The following is a 22950-nucleotide window of genomic DNA, read 5'->3' as shown; positions in this document are numbered from 1 at the left end:
TTTTTTTTGGTTAAATTCTTTTTTTAACTTCACTTCTGTTCATTTTATACTTTGAATTGGAAGTAGTAAATATACTACTAATTTATACTTTATTTAAAAGGCCCTAACGAAGAAGAAATTCAAAGAATTAGTAGTACTCAGAAAATAACTAAAAAAAAAATCTCCTTCGAAAAAAAAAAACATAAATCAATGGCAACAAATTAATAGCAATAATTAGCTAGAGCAAAATGCCAAATAATCTTAGTATGGTATACATCCAGTTGATGAAACAAATCATTAATATTGTGCAACATTATATATGGTCTTTAACTGATCATTGGTTGGGTTATTTAATAAAAAAAAAAAAAAAAAAAATTGAAGAAGAGAATACGTTAATGGGTGTCAGGGACTCAGAAATATGTTTACTTCAGTAATAATATATGGAGCCCTACAATCAAGTAGCCGTCTTAGCTCAGCCGGTAGAGCGCGTGGCTTTTAACCACGTGGTCGTGGGTTCGATTCCCACAGACGGCGTTGTTGCATTTTTCATGAACTTAGAATCCTTTTCGGTAAGGGAACCTTGAGGAAAACTTTGGGCTTCCTTAACCATTATATATTTTGTAACTTTTGTTGGATATACCATCAGGGTATGGCTTCCAAATTTCATCCAAAAATATAATCATACACTGTATATAATTATTAAGGTTTTTTTTTATTATATAGCAATTTTAATTAGCTCAAAAATAAAACAAATATTATACACGTTCAAATCATAACTGAATTTTCAAGAAACAATTATTTGTAGTTGGATATGACTTTTTCCAAATTCATAATCATATTATATATAATATGATAAAGTTGAAGTACAATAAAAATCCAAATCAAATACAAAATAAGTTTTTAATTGTAGTCTAATTTTGTGTCATGTATCCATCTTAATTGTCTTTATTTTAGTACTGAGTAACTTATTCATGATTTTCAACATTGAAATTGAGGTGATCACTTTACTTACCGAAGTAAGACTGCCTAGTGGTGAAGCCAAAATTTTAGTTTAGGGAGTGCAAAATTAAAAGACAAGATTAAAAGTAAAATTGATCTAAATATTATTAATCGATGTTAATAACAAAATAGATAATCAATTATATACTTGTAGGGACGCAGACCCAAATATATATATGTGTTGGGCCTTGGCCTTGTCTGAGAAGGCACAGTAGTCCAAGATAGATCAATAGTAAGGAAGACATAAGACTTTGAATTTTATGAGCAAACTATGACTGTAAAGGCTAGGAGAAGTGGGCCGAGGAGGAATATCCCCTCGGTTAGGCAAAACGAAGATCAAAATGTGTGTCTTATCATCCAGGGTGACATTTTAGGAGGTTCTATTGATAAAGACGTGCAGTATGATTGTATAGAATTGGTGGGAGTTAGAAAATATCTAAGGGAAATCTGCTGCCATTGCATTAAATGCTTTGCAGCTAACTTTCTAGTCGTATCAATGAGGAAGTGATACCTGAACAATTGTTTTCAGCCTTATAGTTACTTTCTAGGGACTTCAGGAAGGTGCTAATGTGACAGGGATCAACACCAACGATCTAACCTACACGTGGAGGGCAGAGATGAAGGCAAATGGATAGTATAAAATAGGAAGAAGGCAATGAGAGAAAGGGATCAAGAAATTAAGAGAAAAATACTGTAGCAATCAAAAACTGAATTTGTAATCAAACTTGAGAGAAATATATAAGAACTGATCTTCTCGAATTGTGCCGAGGAAGATTTTCTTTAGATTAAACCAATTTATTTTCATTTTCTTGTGATTTGAATCCACTATACTTGTTGTCCAACTCATTAAAGCCCAGTTTTCCAACCCACTCTATACAAATTCATTGTATTAGGCTTTTTGAGCCTAAGTTCATCCATCCTTTGGGTTAGGGAACCCAAATTGTGTCCTTACAATACTATTAATGCAATTGTCGTACAAAATCTAATATAATATAAACTCTAATTTATTTTTTCATACATAGTTTAATCTGTTCAATTGGAAGATTAGTTAAATACACTTTGATATGAGCTTGTTTAGAATTTGAATCTAAATTATTATTATAATTTAGCCTCTCCATAATCTCAATTGATTATAAGTATATATTTCATATTATTAAAATAAATAAAACAAAAAAAAATCATAGTTAATAATAATCAAATTAAGAGATTATTCTAAATATATAGAATTTAAACATGTAATTTGATTCCTTAAAATAAATTGAGAAAATAAATCAATATAAAAGAATTATAAAGTTGTATTTTCATGGCCATGAATGCTCTTAAGAAGTTATGCAAAAGTCAATTGTGGGGGGTATAAAACTGGGAAGCCCATGTCAATGTCTACGCTGGGCCCAAGGTCCGATCCGAGGAAGGCCTACCCCTTGGCCATGGGAAGGACCCTCCTCGGCCATAAATGTAGACAAGGGCAAAGGGAGCAACTCGGTCCTGGTGATGACATCTTGGGTCATTTCGCCGAACAGGAAAAGTACTAAAACGACAAAGAACAAGAGAAAGACTGTCATTACTGCAATTAAGTACTCTGAACCTGACAGAGCCATGCCTTTTAGCTTTTACAACCACCCCCAACCACTTTGGGTATGGGCTGATGGGATAAGTACTAGCCCTATAAAGTTGAACCTACACGTGGACATTGGGGGGAGGGAAAAAGTTAGTATAAAAGGAGGAAGAAGCAGTCCAGAGAGGGGACTGGGACCAAGTCCAAGAACCGGAGCCACCCAGGCCATGCCGAGGAGAAAGTCTTCTTGGATATAAGCTCAGTTCACCTCTGTGCAATCACCATGAACACCATGACTAATGACTGTCCGTTCACCAAGACTTAGCCTTTCAGTCCACTCTCTACAAATTCATTATATTGGGCCCGCTGGTCTAAGATCTCACCCACCGTGTGGTATTGGGCTGAAAAACGAGACCCTACATCAATATTTTTTACTCTATTCTTTAAGTAGTAAGTAGTTAAATTTTGGTTCTATAGTAAAAATAAAGTGTTTCAAAATTGAAATTATGAAAAAGTTAAAGTAGAAGAGAAAAAAGATTAGGCAACTTTAAGGTTTTAGTTTGATATGCAAGGACCTAATTTTTATTTTTTATTATGAGTATGTGGGAATACCTCATTCAAAGAACAAATTGCCCTAAGAAAAGCACTCCGAGAAAAACAATTTCCAGTGCTTGGGAACATGTGGCAAGGAAAAAAAGGTACGGAGGTTAAGTAGGACTCACAAAACTTTGTTTTGTTTGGAAAAAGACAAAATAATGTTATGAAGATTTGCACCTAATATTGCTTTCTTCTCTAGGTGTGGAACGTTTGTGTCAAGGTCAAAATGCTTGTTATGTAATATTTGGATTGCTATTTTGGATTTTTTTTTGGGAGGTTAGGGGGGCACTCGACCCCCCCCCCCCCCGACCACCTTATCATTACTACTATTGGATTTTTTTGATGCGTAAACTAGGTTTACAATCTAATTTTTTATTAATTTTGTTGATAAGTCAATTTGTGATATTAGTGGAAGTTTACTTTGTATGTGATTTATAAATCCTCAAATCACTCCGTATTATCGCTACTCTAGATAATTTCTATCATAATCAATATCAAGGAAGTTGTATCAAGATAAATCCATTATGATTGTATTTGTTAGGATCATTTTAGTCACTGGGACACATGTTGTATTTATAAGTTAACAGTTAGACTTACATTCTTTCTGGTAATTGAGTCTAATACTCATGCCAATGGGTCTTCCATTAACATCTACCATTGATTATAAAAATATGTAATAAGTGAGTGAAGTATAAATCAAATACAAAAAAAGAAAAAAAAAAAGAAAAAGAAGGGAGATAAGTGAGTGAAGTGTGTAATGATATTTTCCTTTTACCAAAAAAGAAGAAGAGAGAAGTATAAATCAAATGAAGAAAAAATATTTTTAATGGAAATGATTAGGTTTTGAAGCATACAAAGTTTTAAGAGGCAAGTAATGGAACATGTGAGCCTATTGTTAGCAATGTTAAATAAATATATTTGTCAATTCCCAAAAAAGCATATTCATCAGTAAACTCAGTACAATAAATGAATTTAACAATATCTCACAAAGATCTTTAGTAATAAATAAAGTGAAACAAAAAAGAGAGTAAATATTAACTTAGTTAGAGTGTCAGACACAACAATAAAGATACAAAATAACTCATCCTTCTTTCTTTGCTAAATAAATATGTGGCATGGGTAAAATGTTTAGTCCAAGAACTGGACCATCCACCCAACATCTCCACACTCTCTTAGCCACATTACACTTAACAAAAACATGGAGAGTTGATTCAGGTTCCTTCCCACTAGCCGTACAAAAATCACATATAGATTAACTCCTATTCTTTGCAAGTTTACAAAGGTAGGAAGAGCATTCATACACATTTTCCAAGCAAAAATACGCACCTTGGGAGGGATGTTTAAGTGCCAAAGCTTCTTCCAAAGAGGACTCCAAGGATCACCCGAAGAGCTTTCACCTTCCTCCATTGTATCTAGTACCCTAACAGTAATATAATAAGCACTTTTTACACTGAAATCTCCCTTTTTACTACCCACCCATATGATTTGGTCTTCTGGAAGGTTGTGGTTGTGGGGAATATTCAGAATAGTCCTTGCTTTAAAAGGCAAAAACAAATATCTTACTACATCACCTTTCCACCTCCTCATGTCTCTATCAATCAGCGTCGAGACCCTAGGATAATCATCAAAGGGCTTTGGGGGGGGGGGGGGAGTAGGCAGCCACTTATCCTCCCAAATATGAATCCTATTGCCATTGCCAACTCGCCATCGAGTACCTCTCTTCACAACTTTCAACCCATTGAAAATGCTTCTCCAAGTATAGGAAGGGTTGGATCCAAGTTTTGCTCTAAAAATATCACCATGTGGATAATATGTTGCTTTGTAGATTTGGGCCACCAGAGAGTTAGGATTCGAGATCAACCTCTAACCTTGCTTAGCTAGCATAGCAAGGTTGAAAGCCTGTAAATTTCTGAACCCCACTCCTCCATTTAGGTTTGATATACACATTTTCTTCCAGCTAACCCAAGCAATTTTCGATCCTTGACCCCTTTGACCCCACCAAAACTTTCTCATCATACCTTCAATCTCATCACAAAGACTCGTTGGGATCTGGAAACAACTCATCATGTATGATGGAATTGCTTGAGCGACAGCTTTAATAAGGATCTCTCAACCACCCACCGATAAAATTTTCTCCTTCCACCCCGATAGTTTTTTCTCCACCCTTTCTTTAATTTCTGTAAATATTTCAACTTTTGACTTGCCAATAATTGAGGGTAGGCCTAAGTATTTTTTATGTCGGGTATCTTGCATTGGACCCAATATATTCAGCACTTGACATCTTTTATTTTCAGGGGTATTGCTACTGAAATTTTTTGAATCTGGTACGTCACGAGACTTGGAGTTGTTCTTTGGAGTTGCATGGGCAATCTGGTATAACAAGAATAAAATAGTGCACGAATATTCAAGTCAGTTTCCTAATCATATTTGGAGTTATGCTAGAAAGTATATTCTAGAATTCAAGAGTGCTTCAATAGCTTGCTCTCAACACTTGGCTCGGACAGAAGAGAAGTGGACAGCGCGCCCTCCAGGAGCTTTTAAGATCAATGTTGATGGTGCAACATCTGAGAATGAAAGGAACTCAAGTGTGGGTGTTGTTATAAGAGATGCTACTGGTACTGTTCATGTTGCTTGCTGTAAATACCTTTAGGGGCGATACTCGGTGGAGGAAGTTGAAGCACTGGCTATGGAGTGGGGTCTAATTCTTGCCAAAGAGCAAAAGCTATCTCAAATCATCTTGGAATCTGACTCATTAACAGTTGTTCATAGTGTCATAGCAGCTGAAACAAATGGCTGTCTTGGTCATGTGTATTAGGGAATTCTTAGTTTGCTTTCTTCTTTTAGCAGATGGAAAATCAAACATGTGAAAAAGATTACAACAAGGCAGCTCATGAGCTTGCGCAGTATGCAAGGCAAAAGGAAGAGTCTCAGGTTTGGAAGGGAGTTTGTCCACCTATGGTGATTCACGTTGTCCAGGAAGATTGTGTATAGTCTGTACTGTGTTGAGTTTTTCTTTTTTGCTTTGTTGTACTCCCTTTTCTGTTTGGCAATGATATTCCAGTTGGTTGTTTCAAAAAAGAAAAAAAAAAAAAAAGAATTCATCACACTAGGAAATGTGAAATTGGAGGGGGGTGGGGGTTGGGGGGCAAGTGCTCTTTTATTTTAGACATATTACTGTCAGTGTAATAAACAGGAGGGGATGAGAAAAAGTAAAAAAAAAAAAAAAAACTGATCATTGTTAATAATTTGCCTTAGAGTGCGATTAATGAGAGAAATCATGAATTAGGTGAGAGGGAGAAAGGGGATATTTTTCATGTGCTGCTAATGAGATTACGAAGAGGAAAACTTGCTGAAGGTAAGAAACAAAGTAATTTTGTTGGAAATTAATGAGGCAAAGATTTTGGTGAATGTGAGCTAATGTTGCTTGCTTTCCCACTAGCTAATGACAACTTGGGATGGTGTACAAATCCTTCAGAAACTTGTTTGTAACAGTGGGTAATGGTAGAATTCACTGGAGGCCATTGCTGATTTTGTTTTTACTAAACATGACAATTTACTTAAGCAAATTTCAGTTTGGTTTGTTGCTACAAAAGGAATGATACTATTATAGAGCTGCTAAATTTAAAAACTCAGGACATGAGCATTAATTGTGATGAAGCCAGCATTGAACAATGAATATAGACTATAGAAGTCACGGGTGTGAGTTTTTATTCAGTACAAGTAGAAGTCCTAGGCCCATACATTAAAATTTGTTCACATTGGCTTATGGGTTGCAACAATTCAAGCCCATTTGTAAAACTTTCAATCAAGCCCAACGTTGAAGAAAAAGCCTCCAAAGTACAACTCTCATTCTTTTCTTTTCAATTTACACATGAACTTGGTCCATGCGTTTGGGTTTCGTCTATATTTTCTTTTTTTTGTAATAAATACTTTAATAGTCTCATGCAGTATAACACAATTTTTTTTTTTGGGATAAACTATATATTTAATCCTTATCCTTTATCTCATATTCTAATTTGGTTCCTAATCTTTTAATTATATCAATTTGGTCCTTAATCTTTCAGTAGCGTGTCAATTTAATCCCTACCATTACCTCTTAGATAAAAATTGCTAATGTAATTAATAGCCAAAATTAAAAATTAGTCTAATAAACTAATTTTTTATTTTAAATGTTTGTCATATCAACAATTTCTATCCAAAAGATAAGATTAAATTGACACAGCACTAAAAGGTTAAGAACTAAATTGATATAATTGAAAAGTTAAAAGCTAAATTAAATTGAAATATGATGTAAAGGATGAGGACCAAATACCTGACCCCGATCCACCCCTTTCCAAGGCTTTTGAACCAAGGCAAAGAGGAAACGAGATAGATATTTGTCCAGATTGATTCTAGGAGGCGGTCCAAAGGGCAAAGAAATGAGCGGCTGAATAAATCAATTAAGTATTAAGTTTCATCAATAATCTTCAATATGCATTAATATTATTGATGCTACCTTTCTCTTACTAGTCAATATAATGAGTCAATGATCAGTAGTCAATGTTTTAAAGTGGAACTGTTAAAGAGAATTGAAAAAAGAAGAGGTTTAAGGTTTATAATCAAACCATGATCAACTAAATTGTGATGATGTTGTAAATAATTTAAAAATAAAAGTCCCACATTTAGAGTATTTACAGTAAAGTTACTAAGTATTATAATTTTTAGTAATTCAAAACACTATTTTATCTATTTTAACGTCATACTTTATAATATACCCTATATCAAAGATTTTATTTTTTTTACCACTTTATTAAAATATTATTTCTTTATTATTTTTTAATTATTTTTTATTCTTATTCGTTTCTTCCTCTCTCTCTCTCTCTCTCTTTCTGTGTTCTCTCTTCTCCCAAACAAAAACAATCCATTGCAAAACCGCCAACCACCACCACCATCGGAAAACCTAAACTGCCACCTAAGCCACCACCACTACCCCATTAGAGAACCCAATCTACCACCCAAGCCACCACCACCACCATCAAAAAACCCAAGCCACCACCACCACCCTTCAGAAAATCCAATCCATCGCCACCACCATCGGAAAACCTAATCCACCAACCACCATTAGAAAACCCAAGCCACCACCCACCATCCACCACCATAAACTGAAACCCACCCACCAACCAACCACCATTGCAAACCTTAGCCCAAAATCAAACTGATAACCACCACAAAATCCCACCTTTCAAACCTAAACCCAAATCAACCAATAACCAAGCACACAAAGAGAGAGATTTGCAAAAGAAAATTAAAAAAAAAAAGAAAAAAAAAGAAAGGGAAAAGAGAAACCGCTGCCTGCTGCCCATCGCTGATCTAACCATCGGACTGCCACTGTTGTCGATTTCAACCACCACCACAAGCTCACGCCGCACCGATCTCATCTATCCTAATCTCACATTTTGCTGAGTTTTTGAGTTAGATGAGGTAGGGGAGAGAGGGGAAGAGGAGAGGAAAAAAAAAAAAAAAAAACAAAGAGAAATGGCTGAAGAGAGAAGAAAGAAGTAGAAAAGAAAAGTTTTTTTAAAAAAAGAAAATAGGAGAGAAAAAGAATAAAATATTATTATTATTTTTAAGTTTAGAGCTACAGTAAGCTGCAAAAGATAGTAGCTTATTGTAGCTCAATTGTCATTTTTTTTTTAAAAAAAAGTAAAACATCTTTATTGTGGAGTACATTTTGAAGTTTTAGGGCCTATTTGGTTGGTTAGTTTGGGGGATTCTAGCCTTTTACCCCTATTTTTAAAAATATTTGGAAATATGCCCATGTATTGAAACTTGATTATCTCAAAATTGAGTTTTAATGAAAAACTCGCTTGGTTTAAAATTGAGTTATGCCCGATCAAACTTAAAAAAAAAGAAAGAAAAAAAAGCACGGAACTCAAGTTCCATTTAAAACACCACTATAGGGCTTTAAAACGCCGCTATAGGGCTCCCTGAACTTGGTATATCAAACTTATAAAAAAATTGCATGAAAACGCCACTATAGGGTTCCCTGAACTCAGCATATCAAACTTATAAAAAAATTTGCATGAAAACGCCACTATAGGGCTCCTTGAACCTGGTATAGGTTGGAACTCGAGTTCCATGCATTTTTTTTTTTTTTTTTAGTTTGATCGAGCATAACTCGATTTTAAACCAAGCGAGTTTTTCATTGAAACTCGATTTTAATAAAATTGAGTTTCGAAACAGGAGCACGAACCTATATAGTTTCAAAACAGGGGTATATTGCCAAATATTTTAAAAAATAGGAGTAAAAGGCTAGAATCCCCGGTTAGTTTGAGTAATGTTGTTTGAGTTTTTTTGATATACGTGTGGATGAAAAAATGTGTTGAAATGTGTGTAAGGTTGTTTAAAATGTATGGAAATATGTTAAAACTTAGCTGCCAAACAGCCCTTTAGTTGCTAAAATGACATTATAGCAACTATACCTCTCTTGTTGTGAGTGCTCTTAGAAAATGATTGGAAAAAAGTACTACAAAATTACAAATACCATATTAAAAAAATAGTTAAAGAAAATGTTTTTAATAATAAATAATTAAATATTACAAATCCTACAATAGAAAAATAAAGAATGGTGTTATACTGTTTTTTTTGTTTTTTGTTTTTTGTTTTTGTTTTTGTTTTTGTTTGTTTGTTTTTTTTTCCTTCGGTAAATAGGTGTTATACTGTTTCCACCATACCTCTTCAAGTATTTGAAGTATTGAATACAGAATACATGAGCGAGCTTCTATTGAGTCCTATAAATCATTGATGTGGCTTAGTCCATTTTATTCTTAATAATATTATTAATAATAATGCATTTTTTTAATAGTCAAAAGTTTTAAAGAAAGAAATCGCCAAAGTTGATTTTGATTCATTGGTTCATTGGTTTTTGACTAAAATTTAAATGGTTCGATTTTAAAAGAAAAAAAAATTTTACAAAATAATTTGTTTAAATTAAAAAAAATTGAGACAAAAATTTTTATTTTTGAGATAGAGATTAACCTATGGTGATGATTGTTTTTGATTATTAGACCAAGACACCAATTGATTTTTTGTGTAGGTAGAGTATCCCGGATCTCTTATTCAACAATAAGAGACTTTACAAATTCAACTACCTAGAACTCACCATTGAGACAAAAAGTAAAAAAAAAAAAAAAAAAAAAAAAAAAAAAACTACTATTAGTTTTGTTTATTTGTTTAGACCCCTTAAAACGTTTAACCTAATAAATTAGTCAAGTGATTACTTAGGTTAATTATGAGATATAGGTTAAACAAGTACAGATCATATCATGCACAATAGTGGAAAATAAAGAATACAATGATATAATGATCCAGGAAAACCAATAAAACCAACAGTTTTAAGGTAAAAACCTGGGGAGGATTTGACTTAACTATCCTCAAAGTAAAACAAATCTACTATAGAGAATTAAAGTTTTTACAATCAAATTTAATCTTAAATCTATTGCTACCTCTTTAGTAAATTATTGACACGATCACGTGCAAGTTTCGAATCTACAGACTCCTTCTCTTTTGGATTTTCACTACACAAGTACCCACGCTTGTGACCTTGAGATCCCACTCAAAGGTTTTAGACCACGGCTTGTTAATCTTTGCAGCAACTAGATTCCACCAGCACTTGACTGTAGATCTTGTTCTAGTAGATGCTTGTAGAGTTAGAAGGTACAGAACCTCTTAGATCTCACAAGAATAACTCACAAGTCTTTCAAGAGTGTTCAAAACGTAGCTAGGGTTTTCCTTTTATACATAGGAGTGTTGGACTGAAACTCTAAACGTTTTCACAGGCTTGGGCTTGTTTAAAAATATGCAAAAATTCTTTTCCTGTGATTTTCGATCGATTGAGCTTCATCATTTGATCGGTCGAGCTTCATAAAAAATTAATCATTTTTCCTACATCTTGTACATTCTTGAGTCTTGACATGAACCACTTTAAGCAATGTCAAATACCTATCCTAGACATGTTTTTGTTCTCGGTTTGCCAACACATACAAGTTGAAATTCTAAACATTTAATCCTTAATCTTTAGAACCTAACAATTTCCCCCTTTGGAAATTCATGACAAAACACACATAAATGAATTGCTCAACTCAAGTGGTCGTCAATTTCTTATATTTTTGTTTAGCATTTATAATAATGCCATATTTGTTACTTTAGGCCAAAGACTTTATTTTTTAAAAGGCATTGATTGAGCTTATGATAGCAAATGGGTAATGGTCCTATGAATCTTCAAGTTAAGATATACTTTTGGGTTTTGGGATAAGTCTTTTATATGTGAGATACTACTTTTTATTTCATCCCAAAGTCTTAGGGTATGTATGCTATAATTTTTAGGTCATCCTCCCAATTTTAATCTTTATTTTTCCTTTAGAATTAAATGATCACAAGATATATGATTGAACAAATAAGAAATATAAAAATGGTACCTTCTTTAGATAGGATCTAGGATCTCTTTATGTGTAGGTAAGCTTCTTAAAGTTAAAGGGTAGATTAGTAGATCACTCACAACTAGGAGGGCCATGCTCTAACCTAGGGTCTAAATGGACCCCATATGGATTGGTGGGCAACCCACTAACATACTCAAAACTCATCATATGCAATTACACACATTGTGAGTTGGTTGCATGGGAAGTACATCTTGGCTAAGTGGACCAAGCAGAGGTAAGAAATAGAGTCACCACCTATATTAGGTCAATGAACCATATATGTAGCACTTTTATGTAAAGGACTAATCTTACCAGAACACGTGTTTGGAGTTTAGGTATGGAGATGGGAAGGTGTTTGGCACCCAACGCTACCTGAATCATGGGTCAGCCTCCACTCATTGTATTCTATATCATAATTCCATCAAAGGGTCATCTAATAGTTATTTTACACACGCACACACAACCTATCTTAACATGCATCTAGCATCCAACATGGCATATCATGCATTGTATATTCAATACCCACAACCCACCTATCATTCATCTAATCTTGGCATATCTTACCATTCATCTAGCATTCCATGCTTTATATAACCAAGGGTAGCAAACAACAAATGGCAGTAGCATTAATCAAGGCAACAAGTTACAATCATGGCATCAATCAAGCATGTTCGATCATTCAAGCATTTGCATAATGGCATTCATCATTCAAGGAAGCCAACCATTATGTCCAAAGATGCAAGTTTGTATTTGTATGCATGAAACATTCACTTACCTTACTGCATCAAAAAATCTTAGCACCTATGCTTCAATGTGAGTTCATGTTCCTATGCATGTTCATATTGTTCATCCAAGACACAAACCCTAATTAACAATCTTACAATCAAAGCATGTGAAAACATGTTATTCTATAGACCCTAGACCTAAAAAAGTGAAATCTAAGTTAAATAGACCCTAAACATGTGATAAAAACAAAGCAAAACAACAAAAATCCTAAAATCTGAGTTTTTGGGCATGAGTATGCATGCGCATACATGAAGTATGCGTACGCATGTCTTGAATATGCATACGCTTGCATGAAACACACACATAGATACTTGCCTGTCGACGCCCGGCCTCGATCGGAGCAGAAAACTGCCATCGTGGGCCTTTGTTTGACTACCTGCTATGGTGACGCTCCTGCGCGCTTAGGGCCCGTTAGAGGCCCCTTTCTCAATTGATTGGTGTGAGTGCTTTGCGCAGAGCTTCCAGTGCTTTCTCTCTCGGTGGAGGAATGTAGGGCTACCTTTGGAGATGTGGCAGAAATCTTGGCCAAATTTTAAGGGAGTTACCAAAGGTAAGTGAAGTTGCCACCAATCATTGGGTTTTTCTAAGGTGTGATTGGTCACCTGTTTCTAGTTGATTTTATTACCAATCCTAGGCTAAGAAAAATGGCATTTTTTCCTAATCTAATGTGGATGGCAAAAAATCTTGATTCTTGAATCCAGAAGTTTGGTTAGGTGTGGGGAAGGTGTTAGGCACCCCACAACGCTTGTCCAAGGATAGTCATTTGTTTTGATAAAACCTTAATTTTTAGAGATTGGCAGTAAAAACATGATTTTGACATTGGCTTTCGGGGCTTTGCATGCATGGGGGCTTTGAGGTTTGGCTTCTAAACAGGTGTGGTCCCAATTTATGCTTTCCTAAGGTATTCGGGCAAAGTACCAGATTTCCATGGAAAAAATCCGGCGACACGTTACCCTACTTTCGTGGTGGAAATTAGGCATCGTTTTGCTTTAGGTGACATGGACTGTGACAATCACACCGAGCAAGTATATAAATACATACATGTCACGACCCAAATCCATGGAACATGAATTTAGATACATGACTAACTTGCTGAACTTATATAACCTACTAAACATAATTAATCCAAAATAAATTAAAACTCCAAAGAAACAATACTCTTAAAAATCTCTTACAAAAATCCAAACTCCACAAATTTAGAATAATCTCCAAAATACAATGAGATCTAAAGAGGAATAAAAAAATAACTAATAATCTTTTAAGACTTCAAGTATTATTGACTTCGCCTAAAACTCCCACGCTTTACCTTGCACCTTACGAAGCAGTCCAAAGGTTCTGTTCCCCCAACTAAACTTTAATCTAAAAATTGTAATTGATGGGGTGAACCACACATCCAGTAAGTAATTATACAGAATATACAACGGAATAAAGTCAAGCAAAACACGAGTATTTTACTTTTTCACAAACTCATTCAATGATATCAAAAATAATTATTCCACAAAGCATATAATGAATCACTTAATACATATGTAATCACATCTTAAAATCATTTGAAATCACATACATAAAATTGATCAGAGCACAGTTTCACATATACACATCATATATTCTCACATACAATCCTATGAGCGGATACCAAAATCTAACCCCTGCTGGTGAGGAATCAACACATATTCTCACATACAATCCTGTGAGCGGATTTACATATATATATATATATATATATATATATCTGATCAATTCTAAAACACTTATTTTGAGTCACATATCACAAGGCAAAGTTTATACAAAATATAATAATTTTATTAGTATTAACAATTTCCTTTCAAATACAGAGGCATATCAAAGATCACAACATCAAATAGAACATAAATCAAAAGATGCTTGACTCTCTTAGGGAATGAATAGAGACTAAGGAGTTTATGTAAATATATATTACAATTCTTGAGTAAATCTGAAAATTAAATTTGCTAAAAGAAACATTTTAAATACCATTTGGAGAATAAGAATATGACCTTGAAATCACTTGGTTTTAACAAATTTAAAGAACAAGAACCTTTTTGGAAAACTTACATTGAAACTCAATTATTTACGGAAAATAGTTTAATTTAGAAATCATCTTTTAAATGAGATTTGGACATTCAAAACTTATTTAAAATTCGAAGTATCTCTTTAAAACATTATTTAATAGTCGAAATTTCTCTTTCAATGATACAAAAATACTATTGACAAACTTTAGAGAATATAAGTTTGAAATACAAAACTTTTGAAAACTTCTAAGAACCTAATGGACAAAATTTGTGCATATTATGCATAATTACTTACTGCACTTGAATCACTCTGAAAGTCCAGTTGAAACACCCTCCAAAAAGTCTCAAAATACTCTTAAATAGGACCTATAATCAATCATGAAAATTACTTAATATCCTGCACAAAATATAAAGCTTATAGAACTATACAAATGGACTCACTAGGATTATACTTTGCTGAACTAATAACACTTTCAACACTAAATTAACGTTTCTTTAACCAATAGTATCCTAATCAATCATACATCCTTGCATTAATCGAAACTCATTTAACCATGAGGAATGCAGTAGCAACACTTTAGGATTTAATATATAACCCCAATGCAACCGGTGGGCCAAAACCAATATGACTTTGCCCATGAATTTAACATTCATTGACCCTATGGATTTAATATGAGAATTTTGGTATGAAAATCTCAAATCTGTCCTTATCCCTTTTAAAAATATTTGTAGACGTGTTGAACCCTTAAATGGTTCATTGTGTTTTGAATTTAGTCAACACCTAGGCAATAGACTACCAAGGCCATCAATTCATCCATCAAAGAACTTGGACTTTGACAAAAGTGTGAGCAACCTAGTGTGAACACTGTGTGGGATTTTGGTATAAACTGTCCAGCAAAAACAAAAGAACTTTTTGGTATAAAACCGGATATATGTGTGATTATCATTGCAGCCCAATACTATTTCAATCTTTCGCAAAAAGACAAGAGCCATACTCCTAGATTTAATAACTTTGGCTTTTGTTCTAGAATACGTACAGTGGCAACCTAGGATTCAAGGATTAACGCAAAAGTGTAAATCAAATTCTAGGAAAAGATATCTCTTCGAAACAAATTTACATATCACTAACTCTTTTAATTCTTTGATTCTAACAGATGAAAAATCATACCTGGAATAATTAGTTGCCTCTTCAATTAACTTCAAGGAAAATACACCTCCTAGCTCCTAGCCTCCTTAGTGATGAAACCCTTCTTATGAAAACCCTAATTTATCTTGTCCTCCTTATATTTTAACGCATCAAAGATATGGGCTTGGTGGGATAGTGGGTTGGAGTTTAAAACCCACTTGAGCTTATCTCTTTAGTTTCTAAGAGGCCCATAAAACATCTTCCTCTTTTCTTTTTATTTATTTATTTTAATTGCCTCACTAAATTGTATGCACTAAAACTTAAATTTTCTCACCTATTTGTAGCACCACAAAATTGTCTACTCCCATCTTACTATGCACACACATATAGTACCTCAACTCTATATTAAAATTTACAAGGTATAGTGATAATCATAAAATCAAAATTGGGGTATTACAATACATCATGCACAATGCTAGCACACAGCAGGAAAGTAAATGCCTACATCCCTAGAGCAAGGCCCAAAATATAGGTGCAGAAAAGTAAATAAGGGTCGCCATACTTTAGTGATGAGGACCAATGGTACACGACATGATATACCTAATATAACCCATCTAAGAGAGAAATGAGGGAGGAAGGAAGGGGATTTAAAAGAGTACATAACCAAATGGGAGGGGCTAGACCCCTAAAACTACTGAACATTGCTGCTTGGTTTACATTGACATACTTGTGTCTGTGCCTTTTTTGCTTGCGCTTGGAAGACCATGCCCTAGCTCCATGCATCCTTGCTTCATGTGTGTACATGCAAAGGCAAAGATAAGAAACCAGCAGACAAGCAATGGAAGGAAAAGATGCAAAGAGCATATGAAAGAGGCATAAAGCAGATAAGCATGATAGACATGGCAAGCAAAAGAACAAGAAAACATGCAAACAAGTGAGAAGGACAAATATAGGTTTGGATCAAAAGTCCATAACTTCATTGTGTTGAAGCATGGACGACACACTAGCAAGCAAGATTCATGCATGAACATGTAAGCAAGCATGTAAAGATGCATAGAAAGCTAACGGGTGGCACAAATAAGCATGGTAAGCATAGCATCGCGTGGAGCGGAAAAGGGAAGGGTACGTACGGAGCTACTTGGCATCCGGAGATGCCTCCCAAATGGTTACATCTGAACAAGGCCTCATGGGAGTCGGATGTAACCACACAAGGTCAAGCCCCTAGGGGGCGCCAAACATGGCAAAGCCTAGAATTAGAGAGGCTAGCACAAGCATAAAGCATAGAAGCAAGCAAGTATAGACATGCAAATAGGGGTGATCCAAACCCTTTTATGTGGGCCTTGATGTATGGACGATGACAAAGACCATAGGGTCTAGATCGGGTCCTAACCATTAGGCCAAAATATAAGAAAATGCAATAAAAGGAACAAAAGGGTTACAATAGCACATGGCATGGTAAACAAAGTCTAGGCTTAAGCACATAAACATGGCATGGAGCGCACAAGCACATGGAAGATATTATAAAGCATGTAGAGAGCATAGATCCGAGCACACAAGCATGTGAAAACAAAGATCTAGACATATAGGCATAGAAACAAGCATGTAAACATGTAGATCTAAGCAAGCAAGGCCAAAAATATGATATCAAGCATGTAAGCATGTAGATCTAAACAACAATGTGAGGAAAAGATAGATCTAAGCATCTAAGACATGGCACAAAGCATAAAACATGTAGAATTAAGCTAGAAGCACAAATAAAGCAAGAAACATCCTAGAAAAAGAAATAAATTATGTTATTAAGGCAAGAGAAAACAAGATAAATGCTAGGGAAAGATTTAAAGAGTTAGGGGTGTCGATAGTAGCTAAAAATCTACATCCACACCCCTAAACCCCAAATCCAGAGTGTAGAACTAAGGAAAAGAAGATTGGGTATAAGAACAATACCTTGTATTTTTGGTGAAGGAAGAATCAAGAGGCTTTGATGTGTTTTTTGTGTTTGGAAGAGAGGAGAAAAGCTTAAAATTTGTCCAAGTAGAGAGCAGGCAGCCAGGAAGTCTTTTTTTTTTTTTTTGGTCTAGAGGGTGCCTAGGGCCTTTTATAGCCCTAACACACTTTACGAGGCGATGGCCCTTCAAGGGCCTCCACCTTCAAATGGCCATAGATCAGGTTGATCTTGACACCCCTAGAAAGATCTTTACTTCCTATTTCTGAAAAGGTATGGAACTTGAAAATCCAATGGTCGAATCAAAAGTTATGGCTCTCGGAAGTAAGCGGTGCATCAATCGGTGTGTTATCCCGGTTTTCGTGATATCTCGACTGTTTTAACTCTAATTTCGACCCATGAATAGTTGTTGGACTAAGAATTTGATAATCTTCGTAATGAAGTTAGTTTCAACCCATTTTGATGGCCAGATCAAAATTAGGGTTTCTGGGGCTTACCGGGAGCAAACTTTGGGTCAACTAGGTCAAAGTTGCCAAAAATATCTGAAAAGCTTGGGTTTGGTATAAAACTATGAAAAGTATTGTTTTGTGAGGAATTTACCTCGTTTGAACTTCGGTCAACCCTAGGTTAATTAGGGGCATTTTCGTCATTTTAGCTGAAAAAGGCACTTTGGGTGCTTCGGTGTCTGAACAGGTTGGGCCATGTCATTCTAGATGTTCTCGTGGCCCCATGAAGAGAAAATAAGATTTTTGGATTTTTTGGGGTCCAGCACGCAAATCGAGGGTGGACAGAATACGATATCAATATTGCCCAGAAACATAGTTTTAAAGCAGTAGTTAAAACAACAATTTAACACAACCTAGCATGCTTCTAAATACGAAAGTTATAAAACCTAACTATAAAACAGATATATTAAAGCAATAAAAAGTAAAATAAAATAAACGACCAAAATGAAAGAGACAAGTTTAGACCCTTACCTCAAACACAAGAATTCTTTGAGCTTTAATTTGACTGTTCCCATTAGTCAGTCTAATAAAGACAAAACTGGAAGGTTAGTAAGTTTAAAACTCGAAAGTCAAGACTAGAATAGGTCCCAACCCTGTAAACTTTAACTTGAGGGTATTTTAGAACAAAAACCCTCTTTAATTCATTGTTTTCCAGTGAATTCGACATGTTTTGGGAAAAGAGTTTTTAGGGCCTTTTATAGTGATCAGAAAGGGGTGTAGGTTGTACTTCAGTTGATGTGGGATTAGCTTTACAAGAATATTACATCAAAAAAACTTTCCATACAGGTCTTCTGAAACCTTACATGCGCGCACATACTCTAAGTATGCGTACGCATGCTTACAACATGCGTGCACATACTTAGGGTTTCTGTATGTTTTTTTTTCACCAAAACATCCTCCAAGTTAAAGACTTACAAGATTGGGCTCTAAACTAGTTTTAGGCTTTCGAGTGATATCGTCATTAGGAACAGGAGCTCAAGTCGTAAAGGTATAAAATTAGGTGTTAACAATATCTAAAAGCTAAAGCGTAGTATTTATTGTGATTACGCTTTTGTTTAGCCACCTCATTTGTCACGTCATTCTTCACATCATTATTCTTTTTCATATTTATTTTTTACCATTAATTTTTTGACAATATTAAATAAATAAATATATTGGCTTTACAAATTCATCTTAGGCAGCTTTAACTTTACATATTCATCTACCATAATTTTGATTTTATAAATAAGTAATAAATCAATGAAAAATCAAAACAAAAGTATTGTCTATACATATTCATCTTGGGTAGTTTTAACTTTACATATAATTCTGTTCCTTTATATTTCTTTATTTTGGCTCTTCTTATTCTAATCTTGTTACTATAAATTCGCCACTCTCTTCCATTTTATGTATATTTTTCCCACAAAAAAAAAAAATGTTATTTCTCTTTCTCCTCTCTCTTTTAATTTTTTTTTTCATTTTTTCTTGTATTTTTTTTTTTTAAATTTGTCTTGCATCTCTACCTTAGACTGATGAATATTTGTGTTCTTTTGAACTCTACATTTGGTTGTTTATACTGAAAAATGAAATCAATGAAGAATAACTTTTTTTTTTTTTAAATTGTCTACAAAAGGTATTCACAAGTCTTGCTTGATCATTGATGGTCGAAAAGATAAAACCTGAAAACTACCCCCATCGGAGGATCTTTTACTAGAGATTTGTGCTCCCCCATTGTGCTATTATTGACTAATCATATATGTTCCTTGATGCAAGTATTTGTTTTTATCATTTTATTTACAACACTAAATATTTTTAATGAATGGTGGTAGTTGTTGATCTGTTTTAGGGAAAAATCATATTCTAATATGTCATATTTTGCGTTGCCGTTAGGTTTTAGTTTATTTGGAAAACAATAGGATGGTCTGGACAATATGATGAAAAATTGTTAGTGCAGTTAAAAAAGATGGTCTTTGTGCAGTTTCCTTTCATTGTTTGTAAATATTTTGTTTAACAAATTAGTAGCAAATTGTTATGACTTTGTTATATGATATTCTTAGATACTTGAGTAATTGTTTTAAGCATTTATAAATATTTTATATTGTTCTTTCATCTTCCTTATCTCATTAGTGTATTCTTTTGGATTAAGAAAATAAATTCTATTTTTAGTTTAAAATTATTTATTCATCTATTTATTTTTCACATGTTGGATTAGATGTTAGATTAGATTATGAAAGTATTAACACAATAATTTTTCTATTTTAAACTGTCTGCAAAATGGCATAACTGCATCGCATCACAAGTAACAGTGCATCGCATCGCATGGTATAGTGCGGTTTGTGGTTTTATAATAAGAAAACCACAAAAACTGCATAGCTCCGCACCCTCTCTATATATGAATATATTTATTTTTAATATTAAATATATTATTAATAGTTTAATAACCCTAGTTTTCCAAAAAAAAAAAAAAAATTTGATAACCCTAGCAAGTGTTGAATAAGAAAGCCAGTCCGAAATAAAGAAAAACTAGCTCAATAGTTTAAAACTTGGTACAAAACAAAGGAAAAAATTAGTTTTGGGTTGGGAAGGAAAAGCCCATAATTTGAAAAATATATCAACTTTAAATTGTTCAAACTGCATCTTATACACCACATTGCACATGTGGTAGCAAAAATGAAGTGTGGTGTGGTTATGATTTTGGCTAAACTCTAAACCGCACCACACATGTGACCGCAAAAATAAAGTGCGTTGTAGTTATGGTTTTAACTAAACCGCACAGCAAAATGTGGTGCTAAAAATGACCTAAAACCACACCGCACCACACTGCAAACAATTATAATTTATAATTATTATAAAGCAAAAAGAGTTACAATCATTATGTATAAGGCTATAACATGCACTTTTGCTTGGGAATAGTAGTGTATTTCCATAGCGTTACTTCAGAGCCTTATTAAAAATTTGAATTTGATTATGCATTGGATATTGTCGGGGGTGATTTTTTGCGCGTAGCCACATGTCTTTGGAGGTGTGACTTTGCTAGGCTCAGATTTGTTTTAGGGAGTTCAACCCGGAACTCAACATTGGGCCGTATAGACCAATGGCTTCCGGTGTTTTTTTTAAGCCTACAAAATAGATAAAACCCAAAGTCTTAGAATCATGATAATGGTGAAAATAAATAAATAATATGCTTAGCATGATAGTTTTGATTAAATGATGAGTTAATGCATTATTATTATGTATATTAAGTGATGTCCAATATTAGAAAATAATTAATTAGGTATCAAATGTCCAATAATGGGATGAGTCCAATAGTCCATGTCTAGTTGCGGTTCATGGTTCATGTTCAACATAATAAGGTATGTCCGGCAATGGTCCATGTCCAAATAATATATGTCCAATGGTAGTTTATTTCCAAAAAAAATATGTGTCCAATGGCGGTTTATGTCCAAATAACATATGTGCGTTGGTGGTAGATCGATTTATTAATATGTGTATGTTCATTAAGGAAGTGTTAGTGAGATCATGTTCATTAAATAGTGAGATGATATTAAAATAACTTGCATCCAATGGTAAAATGGTAATGAATAAAATATACTTAATAATATAAAGTTGAGGATAAAATATAATGACTTATCTTCATATTTTGCAGCTCCAACCGTAACATCAATGGACTTAGCATTTCAGCAACTTTCATATTTTGCAGCTCCAGCCGTAACAACAGTGGACTTAGCATTTTAGCAACATGGTGAAGTGAATTCTCTCATGGTGACTTCATGTTTGAAAGGGAAAAATGGGTGCAACTGGAGGGAGAGAGAGCATGTCCAACCGTGTGCATTGGTTGGTTAAGTTTGTCCCCTTAATCATGCACTCAAATGATTTTCCCCATGTGATACTCTTTTAGTTTCTAGTCAAATATGAGTGATATTGTCCTTCATAAGAAGGGCTTTTAATTTCATAAGTATTAGAAATGTATGTCTTCAATGAGAATGACTCTAATATGAAGTCTTTGTGCCTTTAAAGAGAAAGGCCTTAGTATTGATGTTCATATTCTTTCTATGAGAAAGAGATTTTGTAATGTGTTCTTGGAAGAGTGCTTGATGTGTTTTAAGATGTGTGGAGATGGTAAGAAATATATATATTTTGTGAGATATGGTGTCTGTAATATGTATAGGAATTATATGTAGATATTTTGTTGGACATGGATCTTGTATATGTATACTTTGTGAGACATGGAGTTTAAAGATATATGAGAAGTGTGTATGGGTATTTTGTGAGGAATGTGTTTGTAAAACATATGGAAGTGTGAGATAAATAATATAAAGGTTAAATATAGTAAATACATGAGATTATTTGTGTTATGGGTTATGTTGCTTTCTAAGAAGGGAGATTTTGTATGAGAAATAAAGAATGAGATGGAGATGTGTTTTGGGCAGTAAAAATGATGAAGTTTCAGTATAATGAAGTGTAGGAAAGATGGGTAATGGATAATGGTGTGGTGTGATAGGTGTAGTGTAATGGTGTTATCTAAGAAGAGATATCTTTGTAAGAGAGATGGAGAAGTATGGAGGAGTTTAGAGGTATGTGCAGCAAGGTGAATGAAATTTTAGAATATTGAAGATGAGAGAGGTATGGATGGTGCCCCCTTTAATGTGTAGCTTGGTCCTCTTTATATAGAGCCAAGTATGTAATTAGATCAGAACTTAGTTGAAGGGAAAATTAGCAAATAAGGAAAAATCCTTAGCAAAGTAAGTGGTTTCATTGGTGGGACTTTGTTTTTTAGCCAAAAGAAGAAAGTTAGAGATTTTAAGGTTGATGTTATAGCTGTAACAGCTGTCAATCACAGCTGTTACAACTGAAAGATGTCATCCAAATGACACCTTGCTTGGAGGAAAAAATATTTGGCATTAAAGTCATGGTTTGGCTAAAAATGGCAAGATAATCTTTATGGGATCCTCTTGTTTCTGACAGCCAGCTGTTGGGATTGGGCATTAATGGGCA

At 34.1% G+C, this 22950-nt stretch overlaps 1 non-coding gene across 1 annotated transcript; it reads left to right on the top strand.

Moving 5' to 3' along the window:
* The first annotated feature begins 440 nt into the window (after nt 1-440).
* TRNAK-UUU lies at nt 441-513 on the top strand. The gene has a single exon. It is a non-coding gene; the product is annotated as a tRNA-Lys (tRNA).
* The last annotated feature ends 22437 nt before the right edge of the window (nt 514-22950 follow it).

The sequence above is a fragment of the Quercus lobata genome, chromosome 1, assembly GCF_001633185.2.
Source record: "Quercus lobata isolate SW786 chromosome 1, ValleyOak3.0 Primary Assembly, whole genome shotgun sequence".
In the NCBI taxonomy this organism is placed as follows: Eukaryota; Viridiplantae; Streptophyta; class Magnoliopsida; order Fagales; family Fagaceae; genus Quercus; species Quercus lobata.
This window is presented reverse-complemented; position numbering and strand designations above follow the sequence as displayed.